The following is a 15139-nucleotide window of genomic DNA, read 5'->3' on the forward strand; positions in this document are numbered from 1 at the left end:
AACAAAGAAAAAATCCCTTCCCTGAAAGCCCACCATATCGGCACAATAAGCCTCAAGGTTTCAGTAACTTATGCTCCTATCAATTGTGTTTGACTTTGTTCGAGGATTCATTAGTTAACGCTAATGAATGCTTGCCTACACACTCTCATCTTTGTAACTAACACACCAGCATTTGTCTCAGAGCATTACAGCGATGTTACATCAGCCTACATAGCTGTGATTTATTAGACTGCAAAACAAAAGCAATGTAAAATTTAGTTAGAATGGATACTGGGAGGAGAAAAAATGTCAGAGACTGATCTCACATATGCCCTTAAGAGAGGACGTAGCCATTCTGTCCAAATCAAGATCCCTGTATATTCTTTGCTTTATCTTTATATTTAGAAATACGGTCATGAACAGGCTGGATTTTTTGACTGTATGTTAAAATTCTCTGTCAATTTACACGAACATTGAAGAAGATGTCAAAACTTTCAACCCAAGATAAAAACAAACTCACAAACTGCATACCTGAAAGTCCAAATATGGAGAAGAGTAACGTTAACTCAAATGAAACAGTGCAAGGACGGCAAACTGAAGAAGTGCTTAAATGCTCATGCATCATTGCCTCCTTCTGCCCTGCTTTACATCAGACTAGTACCGTTGAATTGAACAGGAAAGACAGAGTAATGTAACCATAGTTCATAGGCACCCAGTGCACATATAACTTTCTAAGACAACCTCCCCTTTGACTTGAGTCAGTGTTGGCAGCTTAAATTAAGTACAGGAATTATTTTGTAGCTTTATGTCCCCGTGCTGCAATCAGACCTGGAGAGACTCTCTCAAAAGAAATATCTGAATCACTGGAGCCATTTTGAGCCACTGTCGCTGCAGGAGAGACAGTAAGTGCTGCAATACAGAAAGCTGCTCGCTGGGTAATCATTTGCTGCAAAGGGACTGATGCTGAAAGCCCTGATTGGCATTAGCATTCATCACCAAAATTCCTGCTCATAACTAGCTTCCAATTTTAAGGGCTTATGTGAAATACACACTTTATAATACAGGGCATAGATACACCTCAAGAAAAGTTTAATGAAACAGAGATAAGACAGCAATGAATTATTTTATCACTTCTCTCATGTTGTTCAGTAGACAATGGAGAAGTTGCTTAATTACATTGTTTTGGTAATTATTTTGATGCTTAATCACTATTTTTCCAGGTTAGGCTATTAGATAAGTGTAATCTCTGGATGTGTTGCAATTCCTATTAAACAGAGAAAAATCAATGCCCAAGTATGACATCTTTGTACCATACAAACCACAGAAGTAAATGTAATTGGGGTCAACTTTGGTGCCTTTTCAATAATTTTCATACAGGGGCTTTGGACAAGAATTTATTTCTGAATGCTTTCTGCAAATAAAAAACCAAATCCAGGAAAATAACAGGGTATATGAAAATTAAATCACAAGGGAAAATGTAAAAGAGTTGGAGTTCCTATAAGCTTTACAAGAATACATTAGAGTTATAAAGAAGAGGACTGGACTGACCTCAAATACAGTCAGGTGAAACTATTAATGAAGAGATATGATATTTTTAGCTTTAAAAAACTGAGCATACGCATTTGGAGAGTTCTGCTGTTTCCTTAAATAGCGGTTATGAAAAAAACATGTTCATTAATAGACCGTGTGAGATCTACTGTTAAATTCAACAAAAGAGACTTTGTATCTGTTGCAGAGACAGGACCAAGCCTGAGATTTCTATGAATGTCCACAGCTGTAAACTGAAGAGAGTAGGTGGATAGCTGTATCCATTGCCAGCTGTCTTCCTTCTGACCTGTCTTTTAAAGCAATCAGATTTGGAAAAAAAGAGGAATAAGGTTCTTCTTTTGGAAGAAAGAGGATGAAAAAATTAGCTCTTTTTTGCCTTGTTAAAGTTAGGAATGCCAGATCTGCATTTATATTATCACCTTCCATTTTTGTTTCCAGCTCTAGCACAGTACTTGGAGAATAGTTTGAATAAGCGGTGTAAAACTTCAAGCAAAAGAAAATGTCATTCCATCAAAATAAATATAAAAACTGGGTCAGCATCCTGTACCATAAAGCCTCTTTTATGTTGTTCTGGTAGTGGTAAAGATTATTTAAGACCCAGAAATGCTCCCAAAGGTTACCCCTTTGGAAAACAAGACAACATCACTGGATCAGCATTGCTCCACAGTGTAGCTTAGAAAGCAGGGATGAGGTGCAGCACCACTGAATTTCTTCAAAAAATCAAGGAGCATGGAAAGAAGAGTGGCAACCTTCAAACTGCCCAGCTGGCCCACAAGGCTTCAGAGCCACTGGGGACAGCAGCGGCACAAGGCTGCCAGTGCAACCCTGCGCAGGCAGCTCGGCACAGCTGCCTCCCCTGCCAGTGCCATGGGAGCTGCAGCACGCAGCACCTGGGAACCACTGAGTCCACCAAGTACTTGGCCGCTAACAAATGGAGAAATTTCCTTGGGGACCTTTATACATGGATTGAAGCTTTTTGGACCTTTCTTCTCAGCTTTTGGAGTGGTAATGAATTTGTAGTTAAGATTCTAAACTACCTAAACACTGAAAGAAATCCATTCTTTTAAGCAATTTTAGTGCATCTCTCTAAAGTGCTGGTGTTGCCAGTATGATCGTGTAGTAGAGCTGAGAGCAGGGAAACACTGGCTCTCTGTTTTAGGGCAGGTGGCCTGCAAAATTCTTCTTACTGTGTTTGTCCCCTGCCAGAACAGATCTTACTTTAGAGCTAGCGGTGCTTTGACTCTCTAGCATATGTATCCGTGTCTTTCTTAGTGTGAGCTGTAGAAAATTCTGTCACCACAGACCTGAGGCTGCAAACCTGCTTAGATAGAAATCCATGCCTATTTTGCATTTTATTTCCCTCTGTACCAAATGGGAAAATTAGAGGATATGTCTGTCTCAGGAGAGGTGCTGCCCAGCTCCCAACAGGACTGAAATCTGGATTCATGAGCAGCAACCAGTAATGTAAGGACACCTTTTACTTATGCTATTGCTTGTTCTCTAGTACACCTGCAGAGACATAGGAAAATCAAGCTTTTTGTAGGAGTCCACATCTGCTGCACAACGGTTAGCTCTGACTGGTATGTCATTCATCCAGAAATCCCATATACACTGCATGGGGAAGTGTCACTGAGTGAGATGGAAGGGCTAAAAACCCATTAGTTCCCTAGTAAATCTTCTCTGTAGAAAGTAAGGGCTAATCTGATTTATCCAGCCCCATACAACATTCCCCCAGGCAGACAAGATTTACAGTGCCTCCAACACAAGCGCAAGTGCAGAGCGTCACTGCTGCCTCGGGAGTCACGGTGGCTCAGCTCTGGTCACTCAGCTGGCAGAGCAGTGGCATGTTTGAATTCTTGGTTTCAGTTATGGCCAGAGGTTTTTCGTCTGGGTTGTACTTATTTTCTTCTCTATGCTTTAATAACATTGAAATTTCAAGACTTAATGGTCCAAGTCAGATTTCTGCCTGCTCCGTTTTCATTCAAGAATGAGGAAAGGGTTTTGATGCTGTGAAACCCGAGCTGTAATCTAAACAAGCATGAGAATAAAAGAACTCTGTCCATCTGAACTTAACCCATGATCTTTTCCCTCCTGACACTCCGGAGGCCAGTGTACTGTGCTCAATACAACTTGGGCCCTGGGCCTTATGGTGCAAGGCAAGAGTTTGGCCAGTGCCATGGACAAGGCCAGGGAACAATGATGGCTCTGGGGACCTCAAGTTCTCCTGGCCCAGGCTCAGCCTTAAACTCCTGTTTTAAACAGTCCCCGCTAAACAAGTTGACCTCTGCTACAAGCAGGATCTGCCCTCTTGTTACCAGACACAGGGGGAGAATGCTGTGACTCGCTCTGGGCTGGGGGGCCTGGCTTGCCTTTGTATTGTCATTACTGTTGCAGAAGCCAGCTCATTTGTGCTGCATAAATTTTCAGACTACACTGGCAGCTCTATGATGCCTTGCCACTCACTGCTGAGCAAATGTTATTGCATCCAGTGGTAAATCAAGGGGTGCATTACACTGGAAAAATGTTCTGTTGCATAAACAACCTTCTTGAATCCTCCCAAGTCAGTCTCCAGCTGGTGTCTGGGACAGAGCCATGCCATGTTACTCCTCATGGCAAAACCACGTAAATAATAAATAATGAAGGAAAACTGGGAACAGGCTCACATAGGATTCAAATTTCTGATTCTGAGACTGTTATCCAGTCAGGGGGAAAATTGCTGTTCTTTTTTGAGCAGTGTGTAAAATAAATCTGAGAGTTTGTTTACAGATAAAGAAAAGACATGAGTGCAATGGGATGAGTGTAAAACTTCTCATACTGACTCTCTTTGCTTACTCAGAAAGAGTAAGTAGCCTGTCTATTTTTGAGGTCCTTCCACCTTTGCTTTGTACTCAGCAGGGACAAGATTTTTTCTTTGTTTTGTTGTTTTAAGGTGAAAAGTGTTCCATAGGCTTTATACTCTGTGTCACTTAAAGGAAGATGGAAATTTGTGGGATATATTTTTTCTTGCTATTTCTTTTAGGCTAGACTTTTTAATAAAATGTCTATCCAAGAGCCAAATAAAAATATGAAGCACTCATTTCAGTACTGATAATTGAAGCTGCTAAACCACTGGATGGATGTCCAGACGACACATGCATATTGTATTCTAGTTTCAATCTCTGAACACATGAGCTTTCCTCCCCCCCCTTCAAAGGGGTGTAGTTGGCCAATGGAAGTTTTGTCCTGCAGCTGCTATTGCTGCCAGTTTCTCATGTAGCAGAAGTATATGATTCCAGTGGTGCTGTAAACTTCATCACTTCTGAAAGCATTTCTGCACATGCTGAACTGTAAAGTGATGTTTGCCAGGTGGTTTCTGATCTCAAGTACATCTGTTCTGCCTGTCGTTGTAACTTTTTCTAATTATAAATGTTGTTGGGCCTGGGCCTTGAGTCTCCCTCTTACTTTCACCATTGATATGTTGTAGTATCTCCTTGCAAGTAAAATCATGCCCCTGTCAGTGTCATGGAAGTACTAACACAGAAATAGTCTCTGCATAATTAAGGCAACCGTGGCGGCAGCCGATAAATGTGAAGTTTCTGTAGTCTGTTCTGAAATTACACCTAGTCACAGTGCTCTGGGTGAGGTAGAGAGGAATTTCATACTGTTTTGTATTGCCTGTGGTTTCAGGTGAGAAAATCTTACATTGTCAGACACACTATCTCTTATTTATTGGATGATTCCTTTTGGTTTATCTAAACAAAATATTTTACCACATAAAAACTGCTGGAAAAACATTTAAAGGGAAGTTAATTCATTTGCAGACATATTTAGGCTCTTAAAAATTTCAAGGTAGGTTTGTTTAAAATAGCAGAATGTTTTAAATGTGCTGTTTTAGAAGTACCACAGGTCCTTGGAAATATCCTTTCATGGAATGTAGTCCTCTAAATGTTTAATTTAACACCTGATAATAGGATTCAGGCTCTTCAGGCTGAGAGCTTTTAGAAGTTTATTCAGCTTGTTTATCTAGATAAAGCAGGGACACAGCATGTAATTGAATAAACAATGGTTTAATTAATTTTTCAGTCTTGCATTATGGTTCATTTGTACATGTGAATGATAACCTCTTTAGTAGACGCTGGTTTCAGATCATAAAGTAGTGTTCCACTACAGGGACAAAAATTGTCTTTTCAGTCCCCATCTGTGTTTTACTTCTGAAGAAAGTACTATAAATCTTACTTTTTTTTTTTTTAATATACAATACAGAAATATTATGATGCTTGTTTGAAAGCTGAAATGTTAAGACCTCTGTTTAATAGTAGTTTGTCTTTCACTCCAACATGAATTAGACCCTTTCCTTGGGAAAGGCAGCATGGGTGTCCAGACCCAGCTTGCCCAGCACTTTCATTGCCTCCCCAAGAACATGGGCCCGTGGCAGACCCATCCAGCTGTAGAGGCTGATGTATGGTTGCCTGGGTATATATGCAGACACTGGTTGGGTTGACAGGGTCAGGTAAAGTACCATAGAAACACAGCCAGCTTTGCTTTCTCCCTTCTGGACACATGGGTGGGAATAAGAGAGATGGATGAGCATGCAGAATTTGGCCATTCCTACTTCTAATATGTAGTTTCAATCTTTGGGGTTGTGCTTTTGGCTTGGTTTTATGCTTGTTTGTTTAGATTCTTTCTACCGAGGCAAACAGAGCATTTGTAAAGTGCAGATGCATTTTGAAAAACCACAATAAAATGAAAGAAAATCATAATAATTACAAAGACTGCGTGAAGGTCAAAGATAGAGTTGGTCAAAGTCATCACCCAAACTTGCTCTGTAGTTTTCCTGTGGTGTGTCACGGCTTCTCAGACTTCTGCTGGGCACTGCCAGTCCTGTTTGCTTGATTGTCTTTCTCCATGTCTCAGTCTTTTTTTAGAAGTCCCAAGCTCCCAGCTGCATGAAGAAATAACATAGACAAACTTTAAGACTTCGTATTAAACACAAAGCTGGTTTTGATCCTAAGTTAGGCTGAAGCAATTGGGCAGAGAGATTAAAACCTCCAGGTTTTCTCAAATTTGTCTTGCAGTGCCATTTTTACGATCCTGGTATTTTTACTATTTCTAACTTTTTCTTTGACAATGATTCCAGGAAAAAAGGCAAGCATGAAATTATTGAGAAACTGCAGTTCCCATGGCACTGACGTAGGTGATGTGACTGGAGGACCATAGGAGTAATTTAGCAGCTAGGATGAAAAGATCTACTTAGGAATGTTCAGGCTTTGATACATGGGATTTTGGTTACGATTGAAGTGGTTAGCGGTTGTACAATAAGCTCATGGACAAGGTAACAGTACATTTACATTGTCCTTTATGTTTTTCAGCTCCATTGTTAAGGAAATACAGCAAAGTTCTAACTGCAAGGAGAAATTGGATGAGCGTTTATTGAAATGAGAAGAGTCAGGTTTTATCTGAAAAGTTTTTTATCATTCTGATCAGACCAAATCCATGTCAGAAAGTCATTGGTTATATAAATTATGTCATCTAGTAACATCTAAAGTTTATGTGGATTGAAAACATGCAATTCAGGGTCTTTTGCCAGGAATTAGAATGATAAGGAGTGCAGAAACTCCTAAGTTTGAATCTCCAAGTAGAGGTGTTTTCTGGCCTGCACCATTCCAAGCAACAATCCACGAATACAGCAATGAATCACTCTCTTTGTGAGGCCTGCACGAGAGAAAAATAATTGAGGAGACCTCTCACCTCCCTCCAGAGATGGAAAGCTGGGGAAAGAGAAGCATAAGGAGACATCCACACAGCAGCCAGAAGCTGGGAAAGAGAGGAAAATGTTGGCACAAATCACAAAAATCAAACTGAGCACTCAGCAAGCAAGATTTTAAGAAGTTAAAACATAAGACTTGCCACCTACCACATGGCTGATGCAGAACTGGGAGGGGAAGCTATTGCAGTGTTGGCTGGCTCTCTGGGGGGAAGGCTGTGTCCTCTCCACCCTGTGTTCACCAGAAAAGCCCCTGCTGTTCGCTCTAGAGGGCTTCACTCATTTCTGGAACATCCTTTGTGCTAATAGAGTTGTCTCTGGCCTGATGCAGTAAAAAGTTGCTTCTTAAAAAAAAAAAAAAAAAAAAAAAAAGACAAAACCAAGAAAGAATAAAACCAACAACTAAAACCCACAATAATATGATTTAGAAACAAAACCAGTTTATAGTAGCAGACTGGCTGTTAACCTTTCCTGTACACAGATTGTTCTAATTTATTTTTGGAGTATGGCACTAAGCTCCAGATTTATTCATGAAGGCTCTGAGAAATTTAGTTTCCCTTTATTACAGGACACAAGATCCCACAACTCTCTGATCTTCTTTCCTTTCACTTTCTACCTTAGTTTGAAAGACTTTTTTTTTTTTCTCCTGGCTCCTCTGCTTTGTATTCCTTGGCTTTTTACAGAAATACAACTTCTGTGTGCCAAACTTTTTTCACATAATGTAACTAAATCCATATGTCAAATTCATACAAACGAACATGAATCTCTGGCAGATGCTCTCTCAAAATCTGGCTACCACTTCAATGTTTTTTATCCCATGCAGTTTTTTAAGAGAATTTTGCGCATGCAGCCTGAAGTTTTGGCAATGGGAAGTAAAAGCACCTTCTTTCCTGCTATAGATTTAAAATAATTTCTTAAAGACTTGGATCCCAGTTTTTGCATTTGAAGCACAGTAACCTGGAAATCAGCTGTTCTGTTTTCCTAGTCCTTCCTGTTTTCCAAAGAAAAGCTAAAGATTTGAAGACATTTTAATATATATGGAAACTTAATGTTCCTCTGTCCTAATCCAATTTTTTTGAAGCACAGGTTGGATCAGCAGCTTGTACTTGGTTGCAGATGTTGCTCTGCTACATGAGACTGCTGAAGAGGTGGAAGCAGCGGTTTGCGTGTTGTGTTTGTCCATCACATTTCAAAGCAACTCATCTTCTGGATCAAAATTAGCTCTGGCAGTTTTTTGCTTTTGGTTTAGACAGAAAAAAGCGCAACAGTGTTAAAGCTTCTGCAACAGTCAAAGTCTATTCCATTTCTTTATCTGAAAACGACCTTTTTGGTTTATGTGCCTGTGAAATGAAGCTGTATTTTCATGCATCCTTGTTCTGTGAACAAACTCTGTCACAAAAGATCAAACACTAAAAGATGTGCGCACAGTGTACTTCTACTGCACTGAACCTAAAAAAAAAAAAAAGCTGTAAAAACTGTCTGAGCTACCAAAAGGAGTTGTGAGGAAGTATGAGTGCTCCCAAAGATATTTAGAAAGAATATGTGTTTATATAGTAAATTAATTTCAAACAAAAGCAATTTATCTTGTCTGGAGATTCACATGGTGTATAATGCAATTGAATTAGAAAAATAAGAACAGGATGCTCCAAAATTCTTACCTATTTAAAAGCTGTGCTAGGCACTTTCTATTTTAGGACAAGATTTAATTACATTCTGCAAAATGCACTGGCAGGACAGTCATCTTCTCACCAACAGGTAACACCAGTTCCAAAAAATGTGCTTTCTCCAATGTAGGAACTATTGCTGCTTAGAAACAAGCATAGTCATTAATCAAAACAAAAAGAGCAAACTGTTATATAAAAGCAATAATTTTACCAGACAACTACTTTGAGTCTGCTTAAAACAGATGATCAGAACATATTACCGAGTTCTTGTTTTATTGTCTCCATAAAAACTTGGAACGATACATGTCTGGTCTAGTAATTCTTTTATTTTTTTTCCAGGCCCAAATATAATGCTCTTCTTCAAGTGGTTGTTTTGTTGGTTTTTTTCTTTTTTTTTCTTTTTAAATCTTTCTGGGGTTTGCAACATTTTTACCTTATTGGTGTCTGGCTTATTACTGAAGTAGTTCAGAAACACACAGTGTCCATTGTGATTACATTGAAGATGCTGGAAAGCAGTGAATACTGACGGGAAGCTTTGCTGGGGGTATTGTTACTAGTAGGTATGTTGCCCATAGTAACCATGGAAATGTTTAGGGTGAGCTGAAGTAGTCTAATGGTAAGTAATAGGGTGAAAGCAAGCAGAAGGAAATTTATGCTGATTCTTAGGGAAAAATAAACTCATGTTGCATCCTGTTATATTACCTAAAAGGTCACGAGGGAACAGCAAGGTGCTTGGAGTCATTTTAGACTGGTTTGGATGAAGACATTTGAGGTTCTCTTGTAGGAAGCTGTTTTCGCAGGAAGAGGGACTCTTTTGATCCTAGATTAATCTCAATGTTAATCGCAAATGTTACAATTTCATGGGCCTTGCTGAGCACTAGCAACTTTCTCAGTTTGAGTATCTCAGTGGCTGGCATGTACCTTTTGAAATCAACACTGGAAATCCCTATTCACTTGTGTTAATAGCACTCCTTGGAAAATATTAACTGAACCAGGAGACATTTCAGAGACTGAGCCACTATCGTGCTGTCCTAGCAAGTATATAAATTAATTAGATCTTTCTTAAGCAGAGGCCTGTATGTGGAGCTAAAGCAGCCAATTTTCTCCTAACTTACGGTAAGTGAAGGAGAGGAAATAATTTAGTCAGAAACCAGAGTCTGAAAAAGAAGTTATTTGGTTAGAAATAATTCAGTAGACATTCAACTCTTTATTGAGTGTTTGTATTCCATTTCAAAGAGGCTGTACAAAAAGGGAGTACAAGAAATGAGTGAATGGAAAAATAAAGTGAAATTCAGATATGGTGTTGTAAGGGAATGTGAGTAAATACAAATGCATTGAAAGCTGGTAGAATGAGGTGAGGCAAAATGTTAATATTGATATACTGCATTTACCCTACATGGGCTACTTATTGGTTCCAGTAAGCTGCTTCTTCCACCTCTGTTACGCTCAATTTGATTTTGCTTATTCACATTTGCTTTCTTGCTATCCCTTTTTTGTAGGGATACATTTTAAAATGAGACACTGGTTTGCTTGTGACTCTTGCTCTGCTAAATAGATGAGGATTTGCAAAACCATATATTTTCCTACTCCTTTATATCATTACACAGGCTGAAGAAGTATTTTCTAATTTCAATTTCAATTATTTTTAGGCTAAAGCAGTGACTGAACACAGATTATCTCCTCCTGGTCCTCCCACAGGCAGTGTATCAGTGGCAAAAAGAGAATGCTCTAAATTCCTTTATTGTGTAATGATCTTGGTGTCCATTATAACAAAGGTATTATAATAAGTTTTTAAATATTAAAGAACATAAGATTTTCATTGTATTGCAGCTGCACAAATAGAGAATTATAAAAAAGGATTTATAAGGCTTTTCCTCATTTGCTTGATAAAACCACCAGAAACACAAAGAAAAAAAAAAAAGTAAAGAGCTTGCTTGATTCAGTACACATACCAGGATGCCTGGTAAGCTGCTGTAAAAGGCAGTGATCTTTCCTGTGGCATTCTCGTGAACAATACTTTGTGTTGTACCCTGTGTTAGAGAGAAAATCTTTTTATGTTGTTTTGAAAAAGTGAGATGGCAATGAAATAAGTAATTTCTTTGAAGAAGCTGGTAGACTTTTTTGACATTACCTCACTTTTATTATTGTAGAGCTTCCTTCAGATGAACCCATGCAAGTCACTAACACAGAAGTTTCCATCTATGAATCTTTGAGGTTAGTTTATTTACTTTTTATTTATTTACTTATTAATAAGAAGTAGAAGAGAGAAATTATAAATGTGTTACTTTCCAATGCATACTTGCCTGGGTCATAAATAATGCTATATCAAGCTGTTAATTAAAGCAAGTACGTTTTTATGTAATAAGAATAGACTCTGTTGAAATTGATGGGTAGAAAAACTGCCTCCACTTCTCTCTTTGCTGTCATCTTTGCTCAACATTTGGAAACCAATGACCTGACAAGAGTCTCTTAGAAATCCCAGTGTGATATGTAGGAAGCAGCCAAGTGTCACTGCTGGTCTCTGGCTTGTACGGTTTCTTAGATCCCACAGATGTGATTTAGGCAGCTCTGAACCTGGTTTTACACAACACTTGTTGTAAGGAAGCCAAATTGCCCTTTTCTAATGCCTTGAATTCATAAAAGACACAATTGGTATAAAGCCACCTTGAGTCTTCTTAATACCTATTCAACCTTGAGCTAAATACAGCTCACCAAGGCCAAGCTCTCTGACTGTATCTAAAAATGCTACAATGAATAACGTGAAGTCTTTTCTGAAAACTTTTCGATATTATTATCTGGTATATTGTGAAATATTTTTTTATTTGCTGGGATCTGTATAATCCAGATGTGACTGCTCTTCTTTATATTTCCACTTACATACTTTTGGCTTCAAATCTGCTCAAAAATAACATACCGCAGGATAATATGGTGAATAAAAATCATTCTGCCTTTGAACTGTACTGTCAAAAAGTCAGTGAAAAATCACTAGTAGCCTGAGCTCACAAAGATAATAGACTGAGGTTTTCAGTCCACTTGTACTCAGCAAGCTCTGTATTTTTCTCTCAGCTGTGACATTGACTTAAAGTACTCTACAACCATTTGTTCATTACCAAGACATCAAAATAGTTTGTTATTCAAATAAACAAATGTAACAATACATTATTACTGTCAATTCAGCAGCTTCCCAGCCCATTTTTAAATTAACTAGTTTAACAAAGCTTATTTTCTTCCTGAAGAAAACAGCCAGGAAAAAAAAAACCAAACACAAACAAATGAATACACAAATAAAAACAGAAATCCCTCAGTGCTATTTAAAGCTACAGTAGCATTGCATGCATTTACACTCGGAAAGAGATGGAAAATAAAAACACACACTGTAAGACTAGACTTGCTTGACTTAAATCAGAATTCTGAGACTAAAGCAAAATGAATAGTTAGGAGTTTGGTAGATTAAAACTAATGTGTAATTACCTGCACCAAAAAACCATAATTTAGTATTACACCTTTTGAACAGCTTTCCTTATTTTTCTGAATATAATTTGAAAGGATTCCGGCTCTTTTCACGTCTGTGCTGATGGGAGCTCTGCGCAGTAGTATTTCGTTCTGACTTTAGCAGGGTTCTCATGCATTGCTTTGCAATGCTCCTGTTGCCTACCAATCTCCTTCTGGGTCCTGATAAAATGATTTTCACGGGCATCAAAATATTCTTGTCATGAAAATAACATAATATTTAATTAAATGGCATTTGAAGTTTTATTTTTCTCTTGTAGTGTTCCTCCTCTAATTACCTTTCTTCAGTCACCTTTCTTCCTCCTTAGTTACGTAGACATTTCAACCTAAGAAGCCCTGGATGAGCCTCCAGAGGCAGCAGTTGAAATGATTAGTCAGAGGAGCACTGAAAGAACATGCTGTCAAGCAAAGATGGAGAGCCAACCTAGATACTTGTAGCCTGCCAATTCATCTGCCTGTTGTAAACACTCACATAGCTCACACATCTCCAAAGCAAACTGGTTTATGGTTATTTCCCTCAAAGAATCTTTTGAAGAAAAATACACTGTCTTCTTTGATTGTTTCATATGAACAGTCCATTATCTGAGATGGGACAGAATGAAGGGGTGTAAAGCCAATGTATATAATTGCCATTTCCACTCTCCTGGGAGCTCAGAGTCAGTGTTGGGTAGGCTTAACGACTCCGCTCAGCCTTGCTGTTGCCTTGGTAAAGAAGCCAGTAGTGGCTACACAAACTCAGAGTTTGGAGGTGCTTGGAAAGTGTAGATATTCCGTGCACTACTGATTAGTCATTGTCAATGGTGTTCCCATTCCTTCTCATACTAAGAATTTCTGCAAGACTAGGAAATAAGCTGTATTTCATTGCTGTTTATATTTGGATGGGTTTTTTTTTCATCCTAAAGATTAGGAGATGAAGCATTTCTGCATTAAAATTAATTTCTGTATACATATATACTATTGCATGTGCTATTTTTTCTTATTAGAGGAATTAACATCTAGTACTGAAAAATACCATAAACTCTAAAAATTAGAGGCCACTAAAAACATAGTAATAAAAAGGACATAAATCAGTTTTAAAATAACAATAGGTTTTCTAGCTGAGCTGTTTATTACTGTTCATATTAAAATTTTATGAGAGAATAAAAATGTCAGTTATTTCTGTGCATCTGACCATCAAATTGCAAATTTGCCCATTAATTAAAATAATGAAGTTCAAAGCAAACACTCGTGTCTGAATGACCAAACCATCTAAAATTTCAAAATACTTGAAATTCATGACACGGAAAACAATACATTTCAAACAAGTTTATACAAAGTTAATACATCTCAATGTAAGTAGGTTAAGAATGATCAACTATTTGATTACAAATTATCTTCAATAAGAAATATGCGTTGTTAGCTTAATTTATAACAAGGCTTCCACAGAAATACACTTTATTCAGAGTAATTCCATCTCTTGAATAACAAGTATAACATGTACCTGTGGTATAAAATCATTGCTAGTAAAAGCTGCTGCATTGGGTCTGGCTGAGCCCCACAGCAGCCCCCGTAGTGCTGTGCTTGTATCGGTAGCTGGGACGGTGGTGGTGACACACCAGGGTCTGGCTGCTGCTGAGCAGCGCTCACACAGCATCAGGGCTGCTCACCAGTAGGCTGGGGGTGGGCAAGGTCTTGGGAGGGGACACAGCCAGGGCAGCTGGCCCAAATTGACCAAGGGGATGTTCCATAGCATTCGACGTCTGCTCAGCAGTAAAAGCTAAGAGAAAGGAGGAGGAAGGGGGGGGCATTTGTTATTTATGATGTTTGTCTTCCGGAGACACTGCTATGTGTACTGAAGTCCTTCTTCCTGGGAAGTGGCCGAACATTGCCTGCTGATGGGGAGTAGAGAATAACATCTTTTGTCTTCCTTGGCTTCTGTGCGTGTCTTGACCCACAAGGTTTTTTCATCTTACATTCTCTCCCACCCCCGTTTCTCCACTTCTGCTGAGGAGGGGAGTGAGTGGTAGAGCAGCTTGGTGGGCACCTGGCATCCAGCCAAGGTCAACCCACCACTGTTGCTAATGACAAAAAAAACCCCAAACAAATAAAGTAGCAATAAGTAATGGTACTAGGTCAGTTCTACAACTCAGTTTGGGTGAGAAGGTATACTTACTGTAAAAGTACAAATTATGATTTCCACAGAAGTGGAAAACTAAGACTAAATACTCAAGTTTGCTATGTTCAGTAGTTTTGCTGAGTTCAGCCATCTTTTGATGCACAAGATCTCCTGCAAAATTATATTTTTTGGTCTTAAGTGTTGCAGTTTTAGCTGTCCTGAGTTTTCATTTGAGTCTGCGAATTTAAAAGCCTAAAATTGAAATACATAAGGCTGGTTTTCACATCAAAATACGGAAGGGGGAGTTTCACATGGTTTCAACATGAAACCATAAATTCGAGCTGTTTTTCCTAAGCCTGATACCAAGGCAGCTGTAAGAATCTGAAACCTGTGATGTAATTCACGCCATATCCACTTCTTTTTGAAACTAGGTAAGTTTTCAGTAATATTCCATTTATTATATGCTTTCTCTAATATTCAGCCTCTGGCCTTGTTCTTGCTAAAACACCCTGTTGTCGCAAACCTCCAGTTTGTGATGACTCACCCCTCCCAGATGTCTTTGTTAAATGATGACAGTGTTGCTGAGTTTTTATTCTTTGC

The 15139-nt window shown here is 38.6% G+C and overlaps 1 long non-coding RNA gene across 2 annotated transcripts; it reads right to left on the reverse strand.

The window, feature by feature from the left end:
- Window positions 1-5742: 5742 nt before the first annotated feature.
- LOC119156445 lies at window positions 5743-14420 on the reverse strand. 2 transcript variants are annotated; one of them, XR_005107139.1, is made up of 5 exons: window positions 13925-14420; window positions 10887-10964; window positions 7421-7614; window positions 7255-7320; window positions 5743-6448 (listed from the first exon to the last, which is right to left on the reverse strand). It is a non-coding gene; the product is annotated as an uncharacterized LOC119156445 (long non-coding RNA). The 2 variants fall into 2 exon arrangements; XR_005107140.1 differs by lacking the exon at window positions 10887-10964 and having other exon boundaries at window positions 13925-14418.
- Window positions 14421-15139: the final 719 nt, after the last annotated feature.

This window comes from Falco rusticolus, chromosome 13 (genome assembly GCF_015220075.1).
Source record: "Falco rusticolus isolate bFalRus1 chromosome 13, bFalRus1.pri, whole genome shotgun sequence".
NCBI lineage: Eukaryota > Metazoa > Chordata > Aves > Falconiformes > Falconidae > Falco > Falco rusticolus.